The 19,516-nt window shown below is 36.3% G+C and overlaps 1 protein-coding gene across 4 annotated transcripts in view; it reads right to left on the bottom strand.

Moving 5' to 3' along the window:
• Nucleotides 1-19,516, bottom strand: part of PARP11 (poly(ADP-ribose) polymerase family member 11) — a 67,932-nt gene that overhangs the window by 34,357 nt on the left and 14,059 nt on the right. The window contains exon 2 of one of the 4 annotated variants that reach the window (XM_045830665.1): nucleotides 13,272-13,404. The exons of the other annotated variants lie outside the window; for them this stretch is intronic. The gene's annotated coding sequence lies outside the window, so the exon portion shown is untranslated. The remainder of the gene's footprint in view (nucleotides 1-13,271; nucleotides 13,405-19,516) is intronic. 4 annotated transcript variants of the gene reach the window in all.

Below are 19,516 nucleotides of genomic sequence, written 5' to 3'. Positions count from 1 at the left end.
GTAGGCTGCTGGGGTTTCTCATTCCCTGCAGCCAGGAGCTACAGAATTCTATTCTGGGAAGGCACACAGAGCCCCAGTTTCCCTTCCTCCATTCAGACCCCACTCATTTGGTTGAAACTTGACTCCAGGCCTACGAGACAAAGAAGACTGGGCCTTGATAGCTACCACCCCAGTTTGCTCGTAGGGTAGCAGTTTCATGCCAGGAGGAGTAAGTCAAGAAGACCATAAGCTGCCACCACCCTTCCCACCTAATGTCTACTCAAAAACTGAGGCATCACTCTGGGAAAAGTGTCCCAGTCCCAGCTCCAGGAACAGTGGCACAGGGACTCTAATCCAGGGGAAGGAATGCCATAAGAACAAAGAGCTTTACCTTTCTACCTGAGGGAACTGACTTTATTTGGAACAGAAAGTAGAGACTCTCATGCCTAAGAATACTACAGAAAAAAATGGAAATCTTGATAAAAAACAATTTATGGGAAGCCTGAAGCTCTGACAACAAGGAGAATGGCAGAGCAGGCAGAAATTTAATATAGAGAACAAGGGACAGTTGAGAGGCCTCCTGAGATTATCATGCACCATAGGAGGTTACCATACAAGGAGGGACCCCCCAAAATGGGATTTTCTTCTGGAGAGTTGGACCCTCGTAGGACAAGCATTCTCTGCTAGATGAGTGTTCTAGGAACCCATCTGTATCAGCATACCAGCTGGCATTGTTGTGAGAGGCTGCATTCATCCTCAGTGAATTTTTTTTTTTTTTTGGAAGACTGTTTCAACACATTTGCCCATTTCATGATGGGTGACTTACGAGTGCACCTACCCACACCACACTGAATGTTTAGCAATTTTTGACCAAAAACAACATGACCCTCATGCGCCACCCCTCCTATTCAACTGATCTTGCCCCAAGTGACTTTTTTTTGTTTCCCTTGATGAAAAAGTCCTGAACAGGAATCATTTTGCCACTGTGAAAGAGGTGAAACAAAAAACGGCAGAAGCACTAAAAGACATCAAAATCAATGAGTTCAAAAACTATTTTGAGTAGTGTGGAAAAAAGTTTCTAAAGGTGTATTGCATGAAATGGAGAGTACTTTGAAGATGACTGAAGTTTAAATATATAAGATTAAATACACTATTTTCTATGAATAAATTCCAGGTTTTTATGGGTCCCCCCTCATATTTATGCCATAAAAAAAGTTCCACTAATTTTAAAAGAAATTAAATTACACAAAGCTTGTTTTCCTACCAAAATGGAATTACCAATATGAATAATAAGAACATTTATGAAATTCACATATATTTTAAATTCAATAACACACTACTAAAGAACTAAGGGGTCAAAAAATAAATCACAAGTGAAATTTAAAAGTATGTTGAGATGAGTGAAAATAAAAACATAATATATCAAAACTTATGGGATGTAGCTAAAGCAATGCTCAGAGAAAACTTTATAGTTGTAAATGCCTATATTAGAAAAGAAGAAAAATCTCAACAAAAACTAACATTCTATTTTAGAAAGAGAAAAGCAAACTAAACACAAAGCAAACAAAGGAAATAATAAAGGGTTTGAGGAAAAAAAGGTGAAGTAGAAAATAGAAAACAATAGAGAAAATCAACACAACCAAATAAAAGAAAAATAAAATTTACAAGCCTTTAAGTAGAAAAGGAGAGAAAACTCAAATTACTAAAATAAGGAATAAAACAGGGGACATCAGTACTGATCTTACAGAAAAATACAAGAATTATAAGGTAATAATATGAACAACTGTACCGCTGGAATTAAAATAAGCAAATTCCTAGATGAATACAAATCATTAAATGACTCAAGAAAAAATAGAAATCTAAATAGCCCTATAATAAATACTGAGACCAAATTAATAATTTAAAAACTTTCCCTGGTTGGCGTAGCTCAGTGGATTGAGTACGGGCTGTGAACCAAAGTATCGCAGGTTCGATTCCCAGCCAGGGCACATGCCTGGGTTGCAGGCCACAGCCCCCAGCAACTGCACATTGATGTTTGTCTCTCTTTCTCTCTCTCCTTCTCCCTCCCTTCCCTCTCTAAAAATAAATATAAATAAATAAACCTTAAAAAAAACTTTCCACAAAGAAAAGTCTAATCCCAAATGGCTACACTGGTGAAATCTACCAAATATTTAATGAAAAATAAAAGCAATTTATTTGGTATGTATATATAGCAAATAAGTAGTAGTCAGATGTCTACTGTAGTAGCAGTAGTCAGTAGTAGTCAGAAGTAGTCAGATGTCTGATCTGACTACTTCTATTTAACATTGTTCTGAAAGTTCAAACAGGGCAACTATCCAAGAAATAAATAAATACAAATGCATCCAGATTTAATAAAAGTAGGTAAAATTCTCTATTTGCAGATGGTATGACATTGTGTAGGAAATTCTAAGGAATTCACAAAAGAACTACTAGAACTAGTAAACAAGTTCAACATGTTTCAAGATAAAAAGTAAACATACAAAACTCAATTAGATTTTTACACATTAACAATGAACATTCCAAAAATGAAGTTAAGAAAACAATTCCATTTACAACAGCACCAACAAGAATAGAATGCTTAGGTGTAAGTGTAACAAAAGACATGCAAGATGTATACACCGAAAACCTAACACTGGTGAAAGAAATTAAAGAAAATCTAAATAAATAAGGACATCCCATGTTCACTGGTCAGAAGACTTACTGTTGAGGTGGCAATAGCTCCCAAATTGATCTACAAAGTCAATGCAATTCCTAACAAAATTCTTTCTAACTCTTTGCAGAAACTGACAAGCAGATCCTAAAATTTATATGGAAATGCCAAAGTCCCAGAATAACCAAGCAATCTCGAAAAAGAAGAACAAATTTGGAGGATTTCTACTTCCTGATTTCACAGCTTAATACAAAACTACATAAACAAAAAGTGTAGGACTAGTATGAAAACAGACATACAGGTCAATGAAACAAAACTAAGAGTCCAGAAATAAAGCCTGCCATTTTTTGTGAATTGATCTTCAGCAAAGGTGCCAAGACAATTCAAAGGAGGAAAGAACTGTGTTTTTGACAAATAGTTTTGAAACAGCTAAATGTCCCCATGCAAAAGAATGAAAATGGACTCCCACTTGACATCATATGCAAAAATCTCTGACCTTGGGTTAGACAGTGGTTTCTTAGACATGACACCAAAAGAACAAGCTACAAAAGAAAAATAGATAAATTTGACTACATCAAAATTAAAAATTTTTATACTACAAATGATTCCTTCAAGAAAAATGAAAACCCCTGGCTGGCATAGCTCAGTGGATTGAGCGTGGGCTGTAAACCAAAGCATCACAGGTTCAATTCCCAGTCAGGGCACATGCCTGGGTTGCAGGCCATGGCCCCCAGCAACCGCACATTGATGTTTCTCTCTCTCTCTCTCTTCCTCCCTCCCTTCCCTCTCTAAAAATAAATAAATAAAATCTTTAAAAAGAAAAGAATGAAAACCTGACAGGAAAAAAAAAGAAAATGAAAAGACAATTCACAAAAAGATAGAGAATAATTGCTAATCACACACATGATAAAGCACTAGTATCCAGAATACACAAAGAAAATTTACAACTCAATAAAAAATAGCCAAATATATAATCTAATTTAAAAATGGACAAAGGATCTGAATAGATATTTCTCCAAAGAAGAAATGTCAGTGTCAATAGTCATCAGGAATGCACATCAAAACAACAATGAAAGCTCACTGCACTCATGCCCTCTTCCCACCTCACTTCCTTGGGTATCACAGGCTGTAAAGCATAAGGGCCTCAGCCAATCTGGAGGCTCAAGTGACGGCCAGTTCGTAGCCACTAGTAGCTGCTGCAATACTGAGCTGCTGATCTACTGGTTCGTCACTTCTCAGGTATCACTGTGAGCTCAGCAGCAAGGCTGAATTGTAAAGAATGGAAGCTAATGCATCTGTTGACATGTTTGCAAAAGCCCTGGAGAATCAGTTGCTTCAAGCTACCAAACTAGAAGAATATTTGGATGCTGAAATTCAGACACTGGTTAGCTTGACAAGGATGAACTGGAACATCTCAAATAAAAGAGACTTGTGGCACTAAGGAAAGCTCAACAGCACAAACAAGTAACCTTTCTGCCCAAGCTTTCTGAAATTGCTTTAACAGTATGAACCTAAAAACTTAAATATACACATGGGGCAGTACCATTTCACACTTACTAAAATGTCCACAGTCAAAAAAAGACAGACAACAGAAATTCAAGATGGCTACAGAGTAGACAGAAGTTACACTAACCTCCTCCCAGGTCCAAACTGGAATTACAACTAAACTATAGAACAATTAACCTGAATAACTAAGTGAAGATGAGCTAAATAAAAGTCTTATAAACAAGGATTTACAGAAGCTACATTAAAATTAATAGGAAGGGTGTAGACACAAAAAGGGCTGGCCCCATACCCACATGTGGTGGTTGAGAATCTGTAGAGATAGTCTCAGCTGCTAAGGGCCCCCCTGAGGAGTGTAGGGTCTCAACCCCACACCAAGCTTCACAGCCCAGAACACTAGAGCCAGGAAGAGAAGTCCACATGTCTGTCTGTGAAAATCAGAGGGGATTCTGTCTGCCAGGCAGAGAAGGGAGTCTGTTAGACACAAAATCTCATTCATTCATTCTTGGCTCCAGCAGAGGGAGGACGAATCAGAGCAAACCAGAGTCATGTGAAGACAGACTGGGTTGTGTTGTGTGACTCTGAGGAGAGAGCTGTAGGGATAGCTGCCAGGGGCCCTGTGCTGAGTCTCTCTCCCCCACTACCCACAGATGCCATCTAGGGTTGAGCATGCCCCCCGCCCAACTCTTGGTGCCCCACTCCCCAAGTTCACACCCTGCAGAGGAATCAGCTGTCTATGGCTAGCTTGGGCTCTGGGTACAGACTCTCTTGCAATGCTCTCAAGGAGGGAGAGACTGAGTTGTATGGCTCTAGGGTGGGGCCATTTTTTGCTCATATGCCCAACCAGCATTATCATTTTTGTGCAGAGCCCTCTCTTCACATGGCTTAATCTTGGTCTGTTTGGGTTTTATTAACTCTGTGGCCTCACCCTGAGGAATGCCTGAGACCCTGCCCCAACACAAAAGTCAATGGGCAACCAGAGGGTGGCAGCTGGCTTTGCTGTACCTCGAGAATGTTGCTGAGTGACCTCAGTTCCAGCAATGGCACCAAGTGTGAATCTGTATCAGTCTAGTGAACACCACTCGCCCCTACCTGGTGACTTCACTGAGAGCCTACCTCAACCAACTCATATACCACCACAGACTCTTTCAGTGACTGAGTCTAACGTGCTGCCAGCAAGTGCAGGCAGATCTTGGGAGACGCTGGGCCTTTTGCTGATCTGCCCCTGGGCTCGGTGCTGGTGGAAGCCAGTCTTGCTGCACAGCACAGCCCCTCCTACACATATCCAGGCCCAGAAGAAACAAACACAAACTGTATATCTACAAACAGGTAACCCAAGATTTGTCACAGGTAGCACCTGACATTGACCTGTACCAGAGTCCCACCCAAGAGGCCCCAGAACTGGTGGCAGGATTTAGACCACATTAGAGCACAACCCAATTAGCTCTACAAGCAGCACACCCTAAGGGAGATCCCAGGAGGCAACAGACTCTGCTGGGGTAAATTCCAGTTTGTGGGGTCAGCTCCTACAGAGCAGCCCATACACTGTGGTCAGGATGGATCCTCAAAATCAGCCAGGCCCAGGGTCAACCCCACCCATGGAGAGGCCAACAGCAATCAAGACTCAACTACAACTTGAAGGTTCATAAAACCCACACAAGGGACATTCCTGGAGCAACTAGCTGAGGTAGTCAAGGAGATTGCGCCACTAAGCCCCATAAGACCACCAGTATTTGTATGGTGACCATATAAGACCACCATACAAATACTGGGAAGCATAGCAAGTATACTTAATACTCAGAAAAAATTACAGAGAGGCAGCCAAAATAGGGAGTTAAAGAAACATTCCCTGAATGAAACAGAAAAAATCCCCAAAATAAGAATTAAGTGAAATGGAGGAAAGCAATCTATGAGACACAGAGTTCAAAACAACAGTTTTAACGATGCTCAAGGAACTTAAGGGAAGAACGGATAAACTCAGTGAGAACTTAAACAACAAGAAAAATAAACATAAAAGAGGACATGGAAACAATAAAAAAGAACCAGTCAGAAATGAAGAATACAATACATGAAATGAAGAATACATTGGGAGAAATCACCAATAGGTTAAATGAAGAAGAAGACTGAATGAGCGATTTGGAAAACAAGGTAGCAGAAAACACCATATCAGAGAAGCATGAAGAAAAAATGTATTTTAAAAAAGTGAGAATAGTTTAAGAGACTTCTGGAACAACATCAAGCATAACAACACCTGCATCATAGGAATACCAGAAGGAGAGAAAGAGAGCAAGGGATTTAGAACTTATTTGAAGAAATAATGACTAAAAGCATCCCTAACCAAGGGAAGGAAAAAACACACAAGTTCAGCAAATGCAGAGTCCCAAACAAGATACTCAAAGAAGCCCACATCAAGACACATCATAATTAAAATGACAAAGAGAAAATCTTAAAAGCAGAAAGAGAAAGACAGATTCCTGCAAGTCTGTCAGCTGATTTCTCAGAAGAAGCCTTTCAGGTCAGAAAGAATTAACACAAAATATTGAAATTCATGAAAAGCAAGAACCTACAACCAAGACTACTCTACCCAGCAAAGCTATCATTTAAAATTTAAAATGAAATGAAGAGCTTCCCAGACAAGAAAAACATAAAGGAGTTCATTACCACCAAACCAATATTACAAGAAATGTTAAAGGGATTTCTTTAAGAAGGAAGTAAAAATAAGGAACAGAGTTATAAAGAATACAATGGCAATAAATAAATACCTATCAGTACACACTTTAAATGTATATGGATTAAATTCTCCAATCAAAAGACATAGGGTAAGCCCTGGCTGGCGAGGTTCAGTGGATGATCTCGGGCTGCAAACCAAAGCATTGCAGGTTCGATTCCTAGTCAGGGCACATGCCTGGGTTGCAGGCCATGGCTCCCAGCAACCGCACATTGATGTTTCTCTCTCTCTCTCTTTCTCCTTCCCTTCCCTCTCTGAAAGTAAATAAATAAAATCTTAAAAAAAAAAAAAAAGACAGGGTAGCCAAATGGATAAAAAGTTTAAAAAACCCGTAAGACCCACATATATGTTGTTTACAAAAGATCCATCTTTGAATGAAAGATACACAAAGATTGAAAGTAAAGGTATAAAAAAGATATTTCATGCAAATGAAAACCAAAAAAAGAAAAAGCTGAGGTAGCAATACTTATATCAGACAAAAGAGACTTTAAAACAAAGGTTATAATATGAGACAAGAAGGATATTACATAATGATAAAGGGGTCAATTCAACAAGAGGATATAACTCTTGTGTACATTTATGCACTCAATATAGGGGCACCTAAATCTTGCAAATCTTGAAGGACATAAGGGAAGTGATCAACAGTAATACAATATGGGATTTTAACACCCCACTGACATCAGTAGATAGACCGTCCAGAGAGAAAATCAACAAGGAAACAGCAGCTGTAAATAACACACCAGGCTAAATTAATTGATATTCTTCAGAGCATCTCACCCCAAAGCAGCAGAATACACATTCTTTCAAGTGTACATGAAACATTTTCTAGGATAGACCACATGTTGGGATGCAGAGAGAGTCCTGATAAATTTGAGAAGACTGAAATCATATCAAGCATCTTCTCTGGCCACAGTAGTGTAGAACTACAAATCAATGATAAGACAAAAGCTAAAAAACACACAAATACATGAAGGTTAAATAATATATTACTAAACAAAGAGTGAGTTAACAATGAGGTCAAGGAAGAAGTCAAAAGACACTTTGAGACAAATGAAAGCAAATACACAGCAACCCAAAATCTATGGAACACAATGAAAGCAGTCCTAAGAGAAACATGCATAGCATTACAGGCCTTCCTCAAGAAGTAAGAAAAATCTTAAATAAACAATTCTACTCTTATGCCTAAAGAAACTAGAAAAAAGAACAATAAACAAAGCCCAAAGTGAATAAGGAATGAAAGAAGATCAGAGTGGAAATAAACAATATAGTCTAAAAAAAACACACAAAAGATCAATGAAACCAAGAGCTGATTCTTTAAAAAGATAAACAAGATAGAGAAGCCTTTAACCAGGAAAAAAAAAAAAAAACAAGAGGATCCCCCAAAATAAAATCAGAAACAAAAGAGAACTAACACCACAAAAATACAAAGGAATAAAAGAAAACATTACAAACAACAATATGCCAACACACTGGACAATTGGGAAAAAATGGATAAATTCCTATGAACATATAATTTTCCAAAACTGAATCAAGAAGAAACAGAAAACCTGAACAACCCAATTAAACTAATAAAACTGAAGTAGTAAACAAAAACTTCCAACAAACAGAAATCCTGAACTGGATGGCTTCACAGGTGAATTTTACTAAACATTCAAAGAACTAACACCTATCTTTCTAAAACTATTCCAAAAACGCAAGAGAAGACTCCCAAGCTTAATTTTATGAGAACAGTATTATCCTTCTTTAGAAAAAGACTCTACAAAGAAAGTAAGTTTTAGGCCAATATCCCTAACAAACATAAATGCAAAAATCCTAAACAAAATATTAGTAAAAAATGAGAATTCAACAATATATTATAAAGATCATACACTATAATCAAGTGGGATTTATTCCTGGGATGCCAGGTTGGTATAATATCCACAAATCAATTAACATAATATGCCATATAAACAAGATAAAGAATAAAATGACATGATTATATCTATAGGTGCAAAAATAAAGCTTTTGACAAAATCCAGCAACCAGAAAAAAGTCTCAGAGAAACAAGAATAGAGGGAACATACCTCAACATAATAAAGGCTACATATAACAAAACCACAGCTAATATCATACTCAATGGGAAAAAAATAAAAGTGTTTCCCTTAAGATCAGGAACAAGATCTGGGATGTCTGCTTTCACCTCTCTTATTCAACATAGTACTAGAAGACCTAGACACAGCTATCAGACCATAAGAAAAAATAAAAGGAATCCAAATAGGAAAGAAAGAAATTAAACTGTCATTATCTCCACAGTGTATATGGAGAATCCCAAAGATTCCACACACAAACAAAACAAAACAAAACAAAAAAAAACCCCCAAAACTACTAGAACTGAAAGATGAATTCAGCAAAGTAGCAGGATACAAAATAAATATTCAGAAATCAGTTGCATTTTAATACACCAATAATGAACTACCAGAAAAGGAAACTAAGAAAACAATCCCATCGCCCTGGCTGGCGTAGCTCAGTGGATTGAGCACGGGCTGGGAACCAAAGTGTCCCAGGTTCGATTCCCAACCAGGGTACATGCCTGCGTTGCAGGCCATAACCCCCAGCAACCGCACATTGATGTTTCTCTCTCTCTGTCTATCTCCCTCCCTTCCCTCTCTAAAAATAAATAAATAAAATCTTTAAAAAAAAAAAGAAAAAGAAAACAATCCCATCAAAAAAATAAAATACCAATGGGAGTAAAAGGGAGAAAACTGTACTTGAACAATGATTAAAATAAAATACCTAGGAATAAATTTCACCAAGGAGGTGAAAAACCTGTCCTTGCAAAACTGCTGGATACTGAAGAAGATACAAATAAATGGAAGCATATACCATGCTCATGGATAGGAAGAATTAACATCACTAAAATGTCCATACTACCCAATGCTATCTATAGATTCAATGCAATTCCTATCAAAACACCAATGGCGTTTTCACAGAAGTAGAACAGATAGTCCAAAAATTTATATGGAGCCACAAAAGACTTAAATGTCCACAGCAATCTTGAGAAAGAAGAACAAAGTTGAAGGTATCATACCACCCTATATCAAACTATAATACAAAACCACAGTAATCAAAAGAGCATGGTACTGTCATAAAAACAGACACATAGATCAATGGAAGAAAATAGAGGCCCAGAAATAAACTCATGCCTATATGGTCAATTTATATTTGACCAAAAAAGGCAAGAACATACAATGGAGTTAAAACAGTCTATTCAATAGTGTTGGAAAAATTGGACAGATACATGCAGAAAATGAAACTAGACCACCTTTTCACACTCAAAACCATAAAAATCCTAGAAGAAAATAACAGTTAGTAAAATATGACATTTCTATTAGCAATATTTTTTTCTGATATATCTCCTCAGGCAAGGGAAACAAAAGAAAAAAATAAACAAGTGGGACTACATTAAACTAAAAATTTTTGTACAGAAAAGGAACCCATCAATATAACAAAAAGACAATCTACAGAATGAGAGAACATATTTGTCAGTGATATATCTAATAAGGGGTTCATACCCAAAATTTATAAAGAACTCGTACAATGCAGCAGCAAAATAACTCAAACAATCTAATTTAAAAAATGGACAGAGGACCTGAATACATTTCTCCAAAGGGGACATACAGATAACAATTAAATATAAGATTCAATATCACTATCAGAGAAATGCAAATTAAAACCACAATGAAGTATCTCTTCATCCCTGTCAGAACAGCTACCATCAATAAAGCTACAAACAGCAAATATTGGTGAGTATATGGAAAAAAGGGAACCCTCATGTACTGCTAGTAGAAATGAAGTTTGGTGCAGCCACTTTGGAAAACAGTATGGAGGATCCTCAAAAATGGAACTGCCTCATGATCTAGTGATTCCACTTCTGGGTATATATCCAAATAAGCCCAAACCACTAATTCAAAAGAATATATGCACCTCTATGTTCACTGTAGCATTATTTACAATAGCCAAGATTTGGGAGTAACTCAAGTGCCCATCAGTGGATGACTGGATAAAAAAGAGGTGGTACAAGTATACAATGGAATATTACTTGGCTAAAGAAAAGAATGATATCTTAACATTTGCAACAGCATGGGTGGACCTATAGTATATTAAGTGAAATAAGTCAGTCACAGAAAGACAAATACCATATCATTTCACTTATATGTAAAACAAACAAACAAAATTGAAACAAACTACAGACTGATGGTTGCCAGAGGGGAGGCGGGTTGGGAACCTGGGTGAAAAAGTTGAAGGGTTTTAAAAATATAAATTGGTAGTTATGAAACCATCATGGGGATTTAAAGTATAGCATAGGGACTGTATTCAATAATGTAATAATTATGTATGGTGCCAGGTAGGTACTGGAAATATCAGAGGGCACACTCTGTAAAGTATACGATTATCTAACCACTATACTATACACCTGAAAGTAATACAAAATAATAGCAAATGTAAACTGTAATTGAAAAACAGAATAAAAGTCAGACAATAACAAGTGTTGTTGGGAATGTGGAAAAATTGGAACCTTCACACACTGTATGATATACACTGGTGGGAATGTAAAATGGTGCAACTACTTTGGAGAAGTAGTTTGCAGTTCCCCAAAAAGTTAAACATAGAGTTAACATATACCCAGTAGTTCTTCCTTAAGGTATATACCCAAGAAGAGCAAAAATACACATTCATACTAATATACAAACATTAACAGAAGAATTATTTATATTAGCTGAGAAGTAGAACAATCCAATGTCCATCAACTGATGAATAGATTAAGAAATATGGTAGTTCACAATAGGACAGAATATTATTCGGCCTTAAAAGTGAGTGAAGCACTAATAAATACTACACTGATGAACCTTAAACACATTTTGCTAAGTGAAAGATGCAAGATGCAAGAGACCACACCATGGATGATTCCATTGAAAAGTACAGAATAGGTAAATCCATAAAGACAAGAAAAGCACTGGCTGGTGTGGCTCAGTGGATTGAGCACCAGCCTGTGAGCCAAAGAGTTGTTGGCTCAATTCCGTCAGGGCCCATGCCTGGGTTGTGGACCAGGTCCCCAGTAGGGGGTGCGTGCAAGGCAACCACACATTGATGTTTCTCTCCCTCCCTTCCCCTCTATCTAAAAATAAATAAATACCCCTGGCTGGTGTAGCTCAGTGGATTGAGCGCAGGCTGGGAACCAAAGTGTCCCAGGTTCGATTCCCAGCCAGGGTACATTCCTGGGTTGCAGGCCATAACCCCCAGCAACCACACATTGATGTTTCTCTCTATCTCCCTCCCTTCCCTCTCTAAAAATAAATTTAAAAAATAAAATATTTTAGCCCTGGCTGGCATAGCTCAGTGGATTGAGTGCGGGCTGGGAACCAAAGTGTCCCAGGTTCGATTCCCAGCCAGGGTACATTCCTGGGTTGCAGGCCATAACCCCCAGCAACTGCACATTGATGTTTCTCTTTCTCTCTCTCTCTCTTCTCTCTCTAAAAATAAATAAATAAAATCTTTAAAAAATATATTTTAAAAATAAATAAATAAATAAATAAAATCTTTTTTAAAAATAAAAACAAGAAAGCACACTAGTGAGTGATTACTGAGGGCTGGCAAGGAGGTGGAATGACTGTTAATGGGTAGAAGTTTCTTTGTGGGGTGATGAAAATGTTCTAACAATGAACTGTGATAATGGTTGCATAACCTTGGGAATCTCCTTAAAAATACTGAATTACACACTTTAAGTAGGTAAATTGTATGGCATGTGGATTGCATTTAAATAAAAACATTCCTTTTAAAAGCTAAGGAACAAAGAATTAGACTCTCACAGCCAAGATTCTGAAGGAAACAAGAGATTCTAGAAGAGGTTAGTAGCCTAAACAGAGACAGTGAACAAAAGGAAAATTCATAAGAAATTATAGATAAATTACTTGAAAGGCTTTCCTTTATACATTAAAAAATCAGGATGATAGCTACATAAAGTCTCTAGGAAAGCCCCAGGAGCAAGTCTCCTAAGTTCCTTCATGTACTCCTGTCCTGTCAGGAATGTGCCTCCATTTGAAACGGCCCTGTGTTACTCAGCACCAAACACCATGAAGGATTCTGCAGTTTTACTTTCTAGACTTTTGTATTAGAAACAACAAGTATCTTTACAAACAGCTTTAATGACGTATAATTAACAATAAGCTGCATTTAAAGTGTAAAATTTCGTATTTTCACACATGTATATACTCATTAAACATGAAGATGAGCATGTGTATCATCCCCAAAAGTTTCTTCATGCCCCCTCCCCTGTACTGGCAACCACCAACATGTCACTATAGTTTGCCTTTACTAAAGATTTATATATACGAGGAGTCATAAAGTACATACCCTTTGTCTGACTTCTTTCAGTCAGCATGATTATTCTGAGATTCATGTATTGTGTATATCAAGACTTAATTCCTTTGTATTGCTTTGCTGATCAGTATTCCATTATATGGATGTATCACAGTTTGTCCCTTACCTGTGGAAAAATGTGCACTTAAATTTCTAAGGAATAACTAAACTCTTAAAATGTGATGTACCATTTTACATTCCCATTTGCAGTGTATAAGTTATAGTTGCTCCACATCCTCACCAAGACTCTGTATGGCCAGACTCTTAGATTTTAGCCAACCTAAGAAATAGATATGCAGCCATGTTTCTTTATGGTTTTAATTTGCATTTCTGTAACAAATAATGATGTTGATAATCTTTTCATGTACTTATTTCCTGCCTATTTGTCTTCTTTGGTGCAGTTTCTGATCAAATCTTTAGTCATTTTTTATTAGGTTGTTTGCTTGCTTTTTTTAAATAGTTTTGAGAATTCTTAATATACCTGGATATGTCATTTTTCAGATTCATGCTTTACAAAAATTTTCTCCAGTCTGTGGCTTAGTTTTTCCTTCTTTTAACAGTATGTTTTGAACAGAAAACACTTTTATTTTTCAATTACACTTTACACTCAGTATTATTTTGCATTAGTTTCAGGTGTACAGCATAGTGGTTAGACAATCATATTTTACAAAGTGTTTTCCCTGATATTTCCAGTATTTGACTGACACCATACGTAGTTATTACATTATTATTGACTATATTATCTATGCTGTACATTTTTAATTTTAAGTCCAATTTATCAATTTTTTCTTTACCATGGTTCTATAGTTGTATCTAAGAAGTCATTGCCTATGCAATGTTAGAGATTTCTATCCTGTTTTCTTCTAGAAATTTAGTTTTCTCCTATGCTTTCTTCTAGAAATTTACAGAATGTATACCTTCATTTAGGTCCATACTTCATTTTTAATTTGCATGTATATGTGCTACAAAGTATGTACTGAAGTTCACTTTTTTACCTATGGATACTCAATTATTCCAGCACCATTTGTTGAAACAACTGTTTTTTCTCCACTGAATTTTACCTTTATAAAAAAATCAGCTGTCTATATGTTTGTGGGTCTGTTTCTGGACTCTCTATTCTGTTTTAATAATCATTTTCTCTACATGATGCCAATACTCAGTGTTTTGATTATTACAGTTTCATGCTGAATCTCTAAATCAATTAGTGATAGCACTCCAAATTTCTCCTTCATCTTCAGAATTGCTTTAGCTATTCTAGGTCATTTCAGTTTTGATTGGGATTACACAGCAATCTGTCTGGAAAGAATTGGCATCTTAACATTAAGAATTCCCATCCATGAATGATGGATATCTCTTGGTTTACTTAGGTCTTAACTTTTTCAGTAATATTTTACAGATTTTAGTATATAAATCTTGCACATCATTTATGAAAAACTGGTACCTAAGTGTTTTATATTTCTTACACTATTATAAATAAAATTACATTTTTAATTTAAATTTCTAACTGAATGTTACTAATATATAAAGGTACACTGATTTTTTTGTATGGATCCTTATCCATGAGCTTTACTAAACTAACTCACTTATGAATTCTAGGACATTTTTGGACATTCCATCTGATCTTCTATATAGGTACTATATATCTATCTACACATAGGTATAGATATATAGATACATCTATATATTTATCTCTATAAAAGCTGTACTTCTTTCTTCTAACATATAGTTTATTGATTTATCATTGTTGTTGGGTTTTTTGCCTTATTGCACTGAATATAATCTCTGGTATAACTTTAAATAAAGAATGGACATAATTTCTCTGTTCCTAATCTAAGGAGAAAGTATTCAGTCTTTCACTATTAAGTTGAATGTTAAATATAGGTATTTTGTAGAAGCTATTTTGTAGAAGCCCCTTGTGTCAGAGGTCTCCAAGATCACCCTCAGGCTCACAGGAGAAGGACTCACAGGACTCAGATGTGGTTCTACTCATGGTAATAGTTTATTACAGTAAAAGTATACAGAGGGGTGTCCCCTCCCAAGACAGTCATGCAGGGCATGCTTAATTCTTACAACTTGTATGACTAGTGCAAAGTGCTGCCAACCAGGGATGCTCACCTGAGCCTAGATGTCCAGAGTTTTGATTGGGAGTTAAGTCACGTGAATATATAGCACCTGTGTGGCTGACCTTTATTGCTGAAGTTCCAGACTTCCAGAGGAAAAACAGGTATTCACTATAAATCACACTGTTAGTATAAACTTTTTGGCAAACTGGCAGCACATGGCTCCAGGTCTCAAACATGCAAATACACTCATTAGACAAAATATCACAAGAGCTGTTCCCTGCAGCTAAGCAAAGAACAGTCACAGAAACAGGCATTTCTTGAGAATATGCAGGGTTTGAGCAACACAGGCCTGCTAAGTTAACTATTTCCCACACTTAATCAGGTTAAGCAAGCCCTGGCTGGTGTAGCTCAGTGGATTGAGCGCGGGCTGCGAACGGAAGTGTCGCAGGTTCGACTCCCAGTCAGGGCACATGTCTGGGTTGCAGGCCATGGCCCCCAGCAACCGCACATTGATGTTTCTCTTTCTCCCTCCTTTCCCTCTCTAAAAATAAATGAATAAAATCTTTAAAAAAAAATCAGGTTAAGCAAGTTCTCCTCTTGGGTTTTTGAGTTTTTCCTGGATTTGTCAAATGTTTTTTTTCTGCATGCATTGAAATTATGGGGTGTTTTTTCTTTTGGTTGTTTGTTTATATGGTGAATTACATTGATTGCTGTGCAAATATTAAACCAACCTTGCATTCCGGGGATAAACATCATTTGATAATGAGGCATTAACCTTCTTATATGCCTATATTGTTATACTTAGTGTGCTAAAATTTTGTTCAGATTTTTTGCATCTATGTGCACTAGGAATATTGGTCTGTAGTTTTCATATAATATATTTTTCTCTTTTTTTGTATCAGGGTAATGACAGCTTTTTAAGAGTTGTAAAATATTACCTTCTCTTTAATTTTCTAAAAGTTTGTGTAGAATTGGTTTTATTTTTGCCTTAAATGTTTGTTAGAATTCACCAGTAAAACCATCTGTGCCTGCAGTTTTCTTTGTGAGCAGGCTCTTCCTACAAGTTCAAATTCTTTAACTGATATTGGGATACTGTGTTACTTGCTTCTTCTTGAGGTAGCTTTGGTAGTTTGTGTCTTAGAAACAATATGTCCATTTCATTTGTCATATTGATTGACATTAAACTGTTTATAACATTCCCTTATTATCCTTTAATGTTTTTAGAACATGCAGTGATGTTACCTCTCTTTCTTAATATTGGTAATTTGTATTCTTTTCTCCTGATCTGTCTGGCTTATAAATAGTATTGATATTCCCCTCAAAAAAATGCTTTTGGTTTCATTCATTTTCTTTGCTATTATTCACTTCAATAATTTACAGTCTAAACTTTATTCCCTTGCTCCTGCTTGAGTTTAATTTGCACTTCTTTTTTAGTTTCTTAAGGAAGAAGCTGTGATCATTGATTTGTGACATTTCTTCTTTTCCAATATAGGCATTAATTTAACTATAAAATTCCTTTTAAGTACTGTTTTAGAGCATAACACAAATTTCACATGCTGTTTCATATTTTTTATTTTCCCTTTTTTATTTCTTTGACCAATGGGTCATTTTAAAGTGTTACTTATTTACCAAATCTTGGAGACTTTACAGATCTTTCTTCTGTTAAGTTCTAATTTAATACCATTTTTATCAGCTAGCACACTTTATGACTTGGTTTCTTTTAAACTTACTGATGCTTGTTTTATGGCCCAAAATATGGTCTACCTTGTTAAACATTCTGTGTGCTTCAATAAAAAGGTGTATTTAGCTGTTGTTTGGTGTATCAGTCTACAAATGTTAATTCAGTCAAGTTGGTTAATAGTGTTGCTATTAGTGTTAACAATCTGCTATAACCTTACCCATTTCTATCTACTTATTCTATTAATTGACAATTAAAATCTTCTACTATACTGGAATTTCTCTACTGCTCCTTTAGTTCTATTAGTTTTACTTCATGAATTTGGAGGTTCTATTATTAGGTGTGTAAATGCTTAGGACTGTTACTAATTAACTGATCTCTTTATCATTAGGAAATGGTGTTCATTATCCCTGATAATATCATGTCTGAAATCTACTGTGACACTAATATATCACTGAAGTAGTCTCTTGAATAGTGTTTGCACTGTATATCTCCTTCCGTTTTTTTATCCCATATTATCTTTCTATTCAAAGTGTGCTTCTTGGAAACAACTTACAGTTGGGTGTTGCTTTTTAATCCAATCTGACAATCTGCCTTCTAATTGGAGTGTTTAGAGCATTTATTATGCTATAATTACTGATATGGTTAGGTTTATCATCTTGCTATTTGCCTGTTGTAAGAAGATAAATGGTTCAATTTTTTTTAAAAAGTGCAAGAGATTTCAGTACACTTCATCAAAGAAAATAGGTTTACAGTTGTGAGCATGTGAAACACATCTTATTCTTGTTTATCCTTATTTACCACTTATTAATTATTATATTATCATTTATTAATTATTATATTATTTTCCATATGAGCAACTATAAACCTATTCTTACCCCACCCTGTATGTAATATTATGTAATGAGGCAGAAGTACTCAATGTTTTGTTCTGCTTATCAATGAGAACTCTAGGTAGTTTTTACTGTAGGGAATGAGTTTTCATTTAGACAATATTTTTGTGAGCTGTGACACAGGCCAAAAAAGGTGCAACACATTCAAAACTAAGTGAGTACAAGCTATACAAATAGCAAGAAAGGCTGTTGCTATATTACTAAAAGATGTTATAAACATAATGGTTAGAAGTACACAAACTGCTCCTAATGGTAACTGAGTGTTAAAGAAAATAATGAAAATTGGATATTAGGAAATCTTTTTTTAGAGATTTTATTTATTTATTTTTAGAGAAAGGGGAAGGGAGGAAGAAAGAAGGGGAGAACATCAATGTGGTTGCCTACTGGGGACCTGGCCAGAAATCCAGGCATGTGCCCCAACTGGGAATCAAACTGGTAACTCTTTGGTTCCCAGGCCCACTGTGAATCCACTGAACTATAACAGTCAGGGCAGATATTAGCAAACCTTGACTACTCAGAGTATGTGCTCTCAGATATTGTGAGGAACAATGGCAGAGTTTGCAAAATTACTCTGCCCAGTGAGGTTTACTGACTGTGAAGAAAAAAAGTGCTGACAAAAGTTTCTGAAAAGAGGAGTGATATAAAAACACTTGTTCATGATGCTAATAATAATAAAGTCTTTCTTGTTTTCCAGAGGCCTACTCAAGAGTATAGCTGAAATACATTCAGCATCTTAAACAACCTGAACCTACTACATTAAGGCCAAAATACTCCAATTTTTTAACCTCAGAAAAATATGCTTTGTTATTTTATTGTTGTTCAATTACATTTGTCCAAATTTTTCCCATTCCTATCCCTGAACCACCCACCCCCTATTCTCGCAGTCAATTCCCACACTGTTGTCCATGTCCATTGATATACTTGTTATTTACCTGGGCCCTTTCCCTTCTTTCCCCAATTACCCCGCTCCTCTCTCCCTTCTGGTCACTGTCAGTTGGTTCCCCATATTCGTGTCTCTAGTTCTGTTTTTCTCGTTTATTTTGTTCTTAGGTTCCATTTATAGGTGAGATCATATGATATCTGTCTTTCGCCACCTGGCTTATTTCAGTTAGCATAATACTCTCCAGTTCCATCCATGCCATAGTGAAGGGTAGGACTTCCTTCTTTCCTTCTGCTGTTTAGTGTTCCATTGCGTAAATGTACCAAAGTTTTTAGATCCACTAATTTACTGATGGGCACTTAGGCTGTTTCCAAGCTTGGCTATTGTAAATAACATTGCTATGAACATTGGGATGCATAGGTTCTTTAATTGGTGTTTCAGGATTCTTAGGATATAATCCCAGCAGTGGAACTGCCAGGTCAAAAGGCAGTTCTACTTTTAATTTTCTGAGGAAATTCCATACTGTTTTTCACAGTTTCTGAACCAGTCTATATTTCCACCAACAGTACACTAGGGCTCCCTTTTTTCCATACCCTCACCAGCACTTGCTGTTTATTGATTTGTTAACAATGGCCATTCTGACTGGTGTGAAGTAGTATCTCACTGTGGTTTTACTTTGCATCTCTCTGATGGCTAGTAATGTTGAGCATTTTTTCAAGATAATG

Source organism: Phyllostomus hastatus, unplaced genomic scaffold (genome assembly GCF_019186645.2).
Source record: "Phyllostomus hastatus isolate PE091 unplaced genomic scaffold, TTU_PhHast_1.1 phas_contig_152, whole genome shotgun sequence".
Lineage (NCBI taxonomy): Eukaryota > Metazoa > Chordata > Mammalia > Chiroptera > Phyllostomidae > Phyllostomus > Phyllostomus hastatus.
The sequence above is the reverse complement of the archived record's forward strand: the minus strand, read 5'-3'. Positions and strand labels throughout refer to the sequence as shown.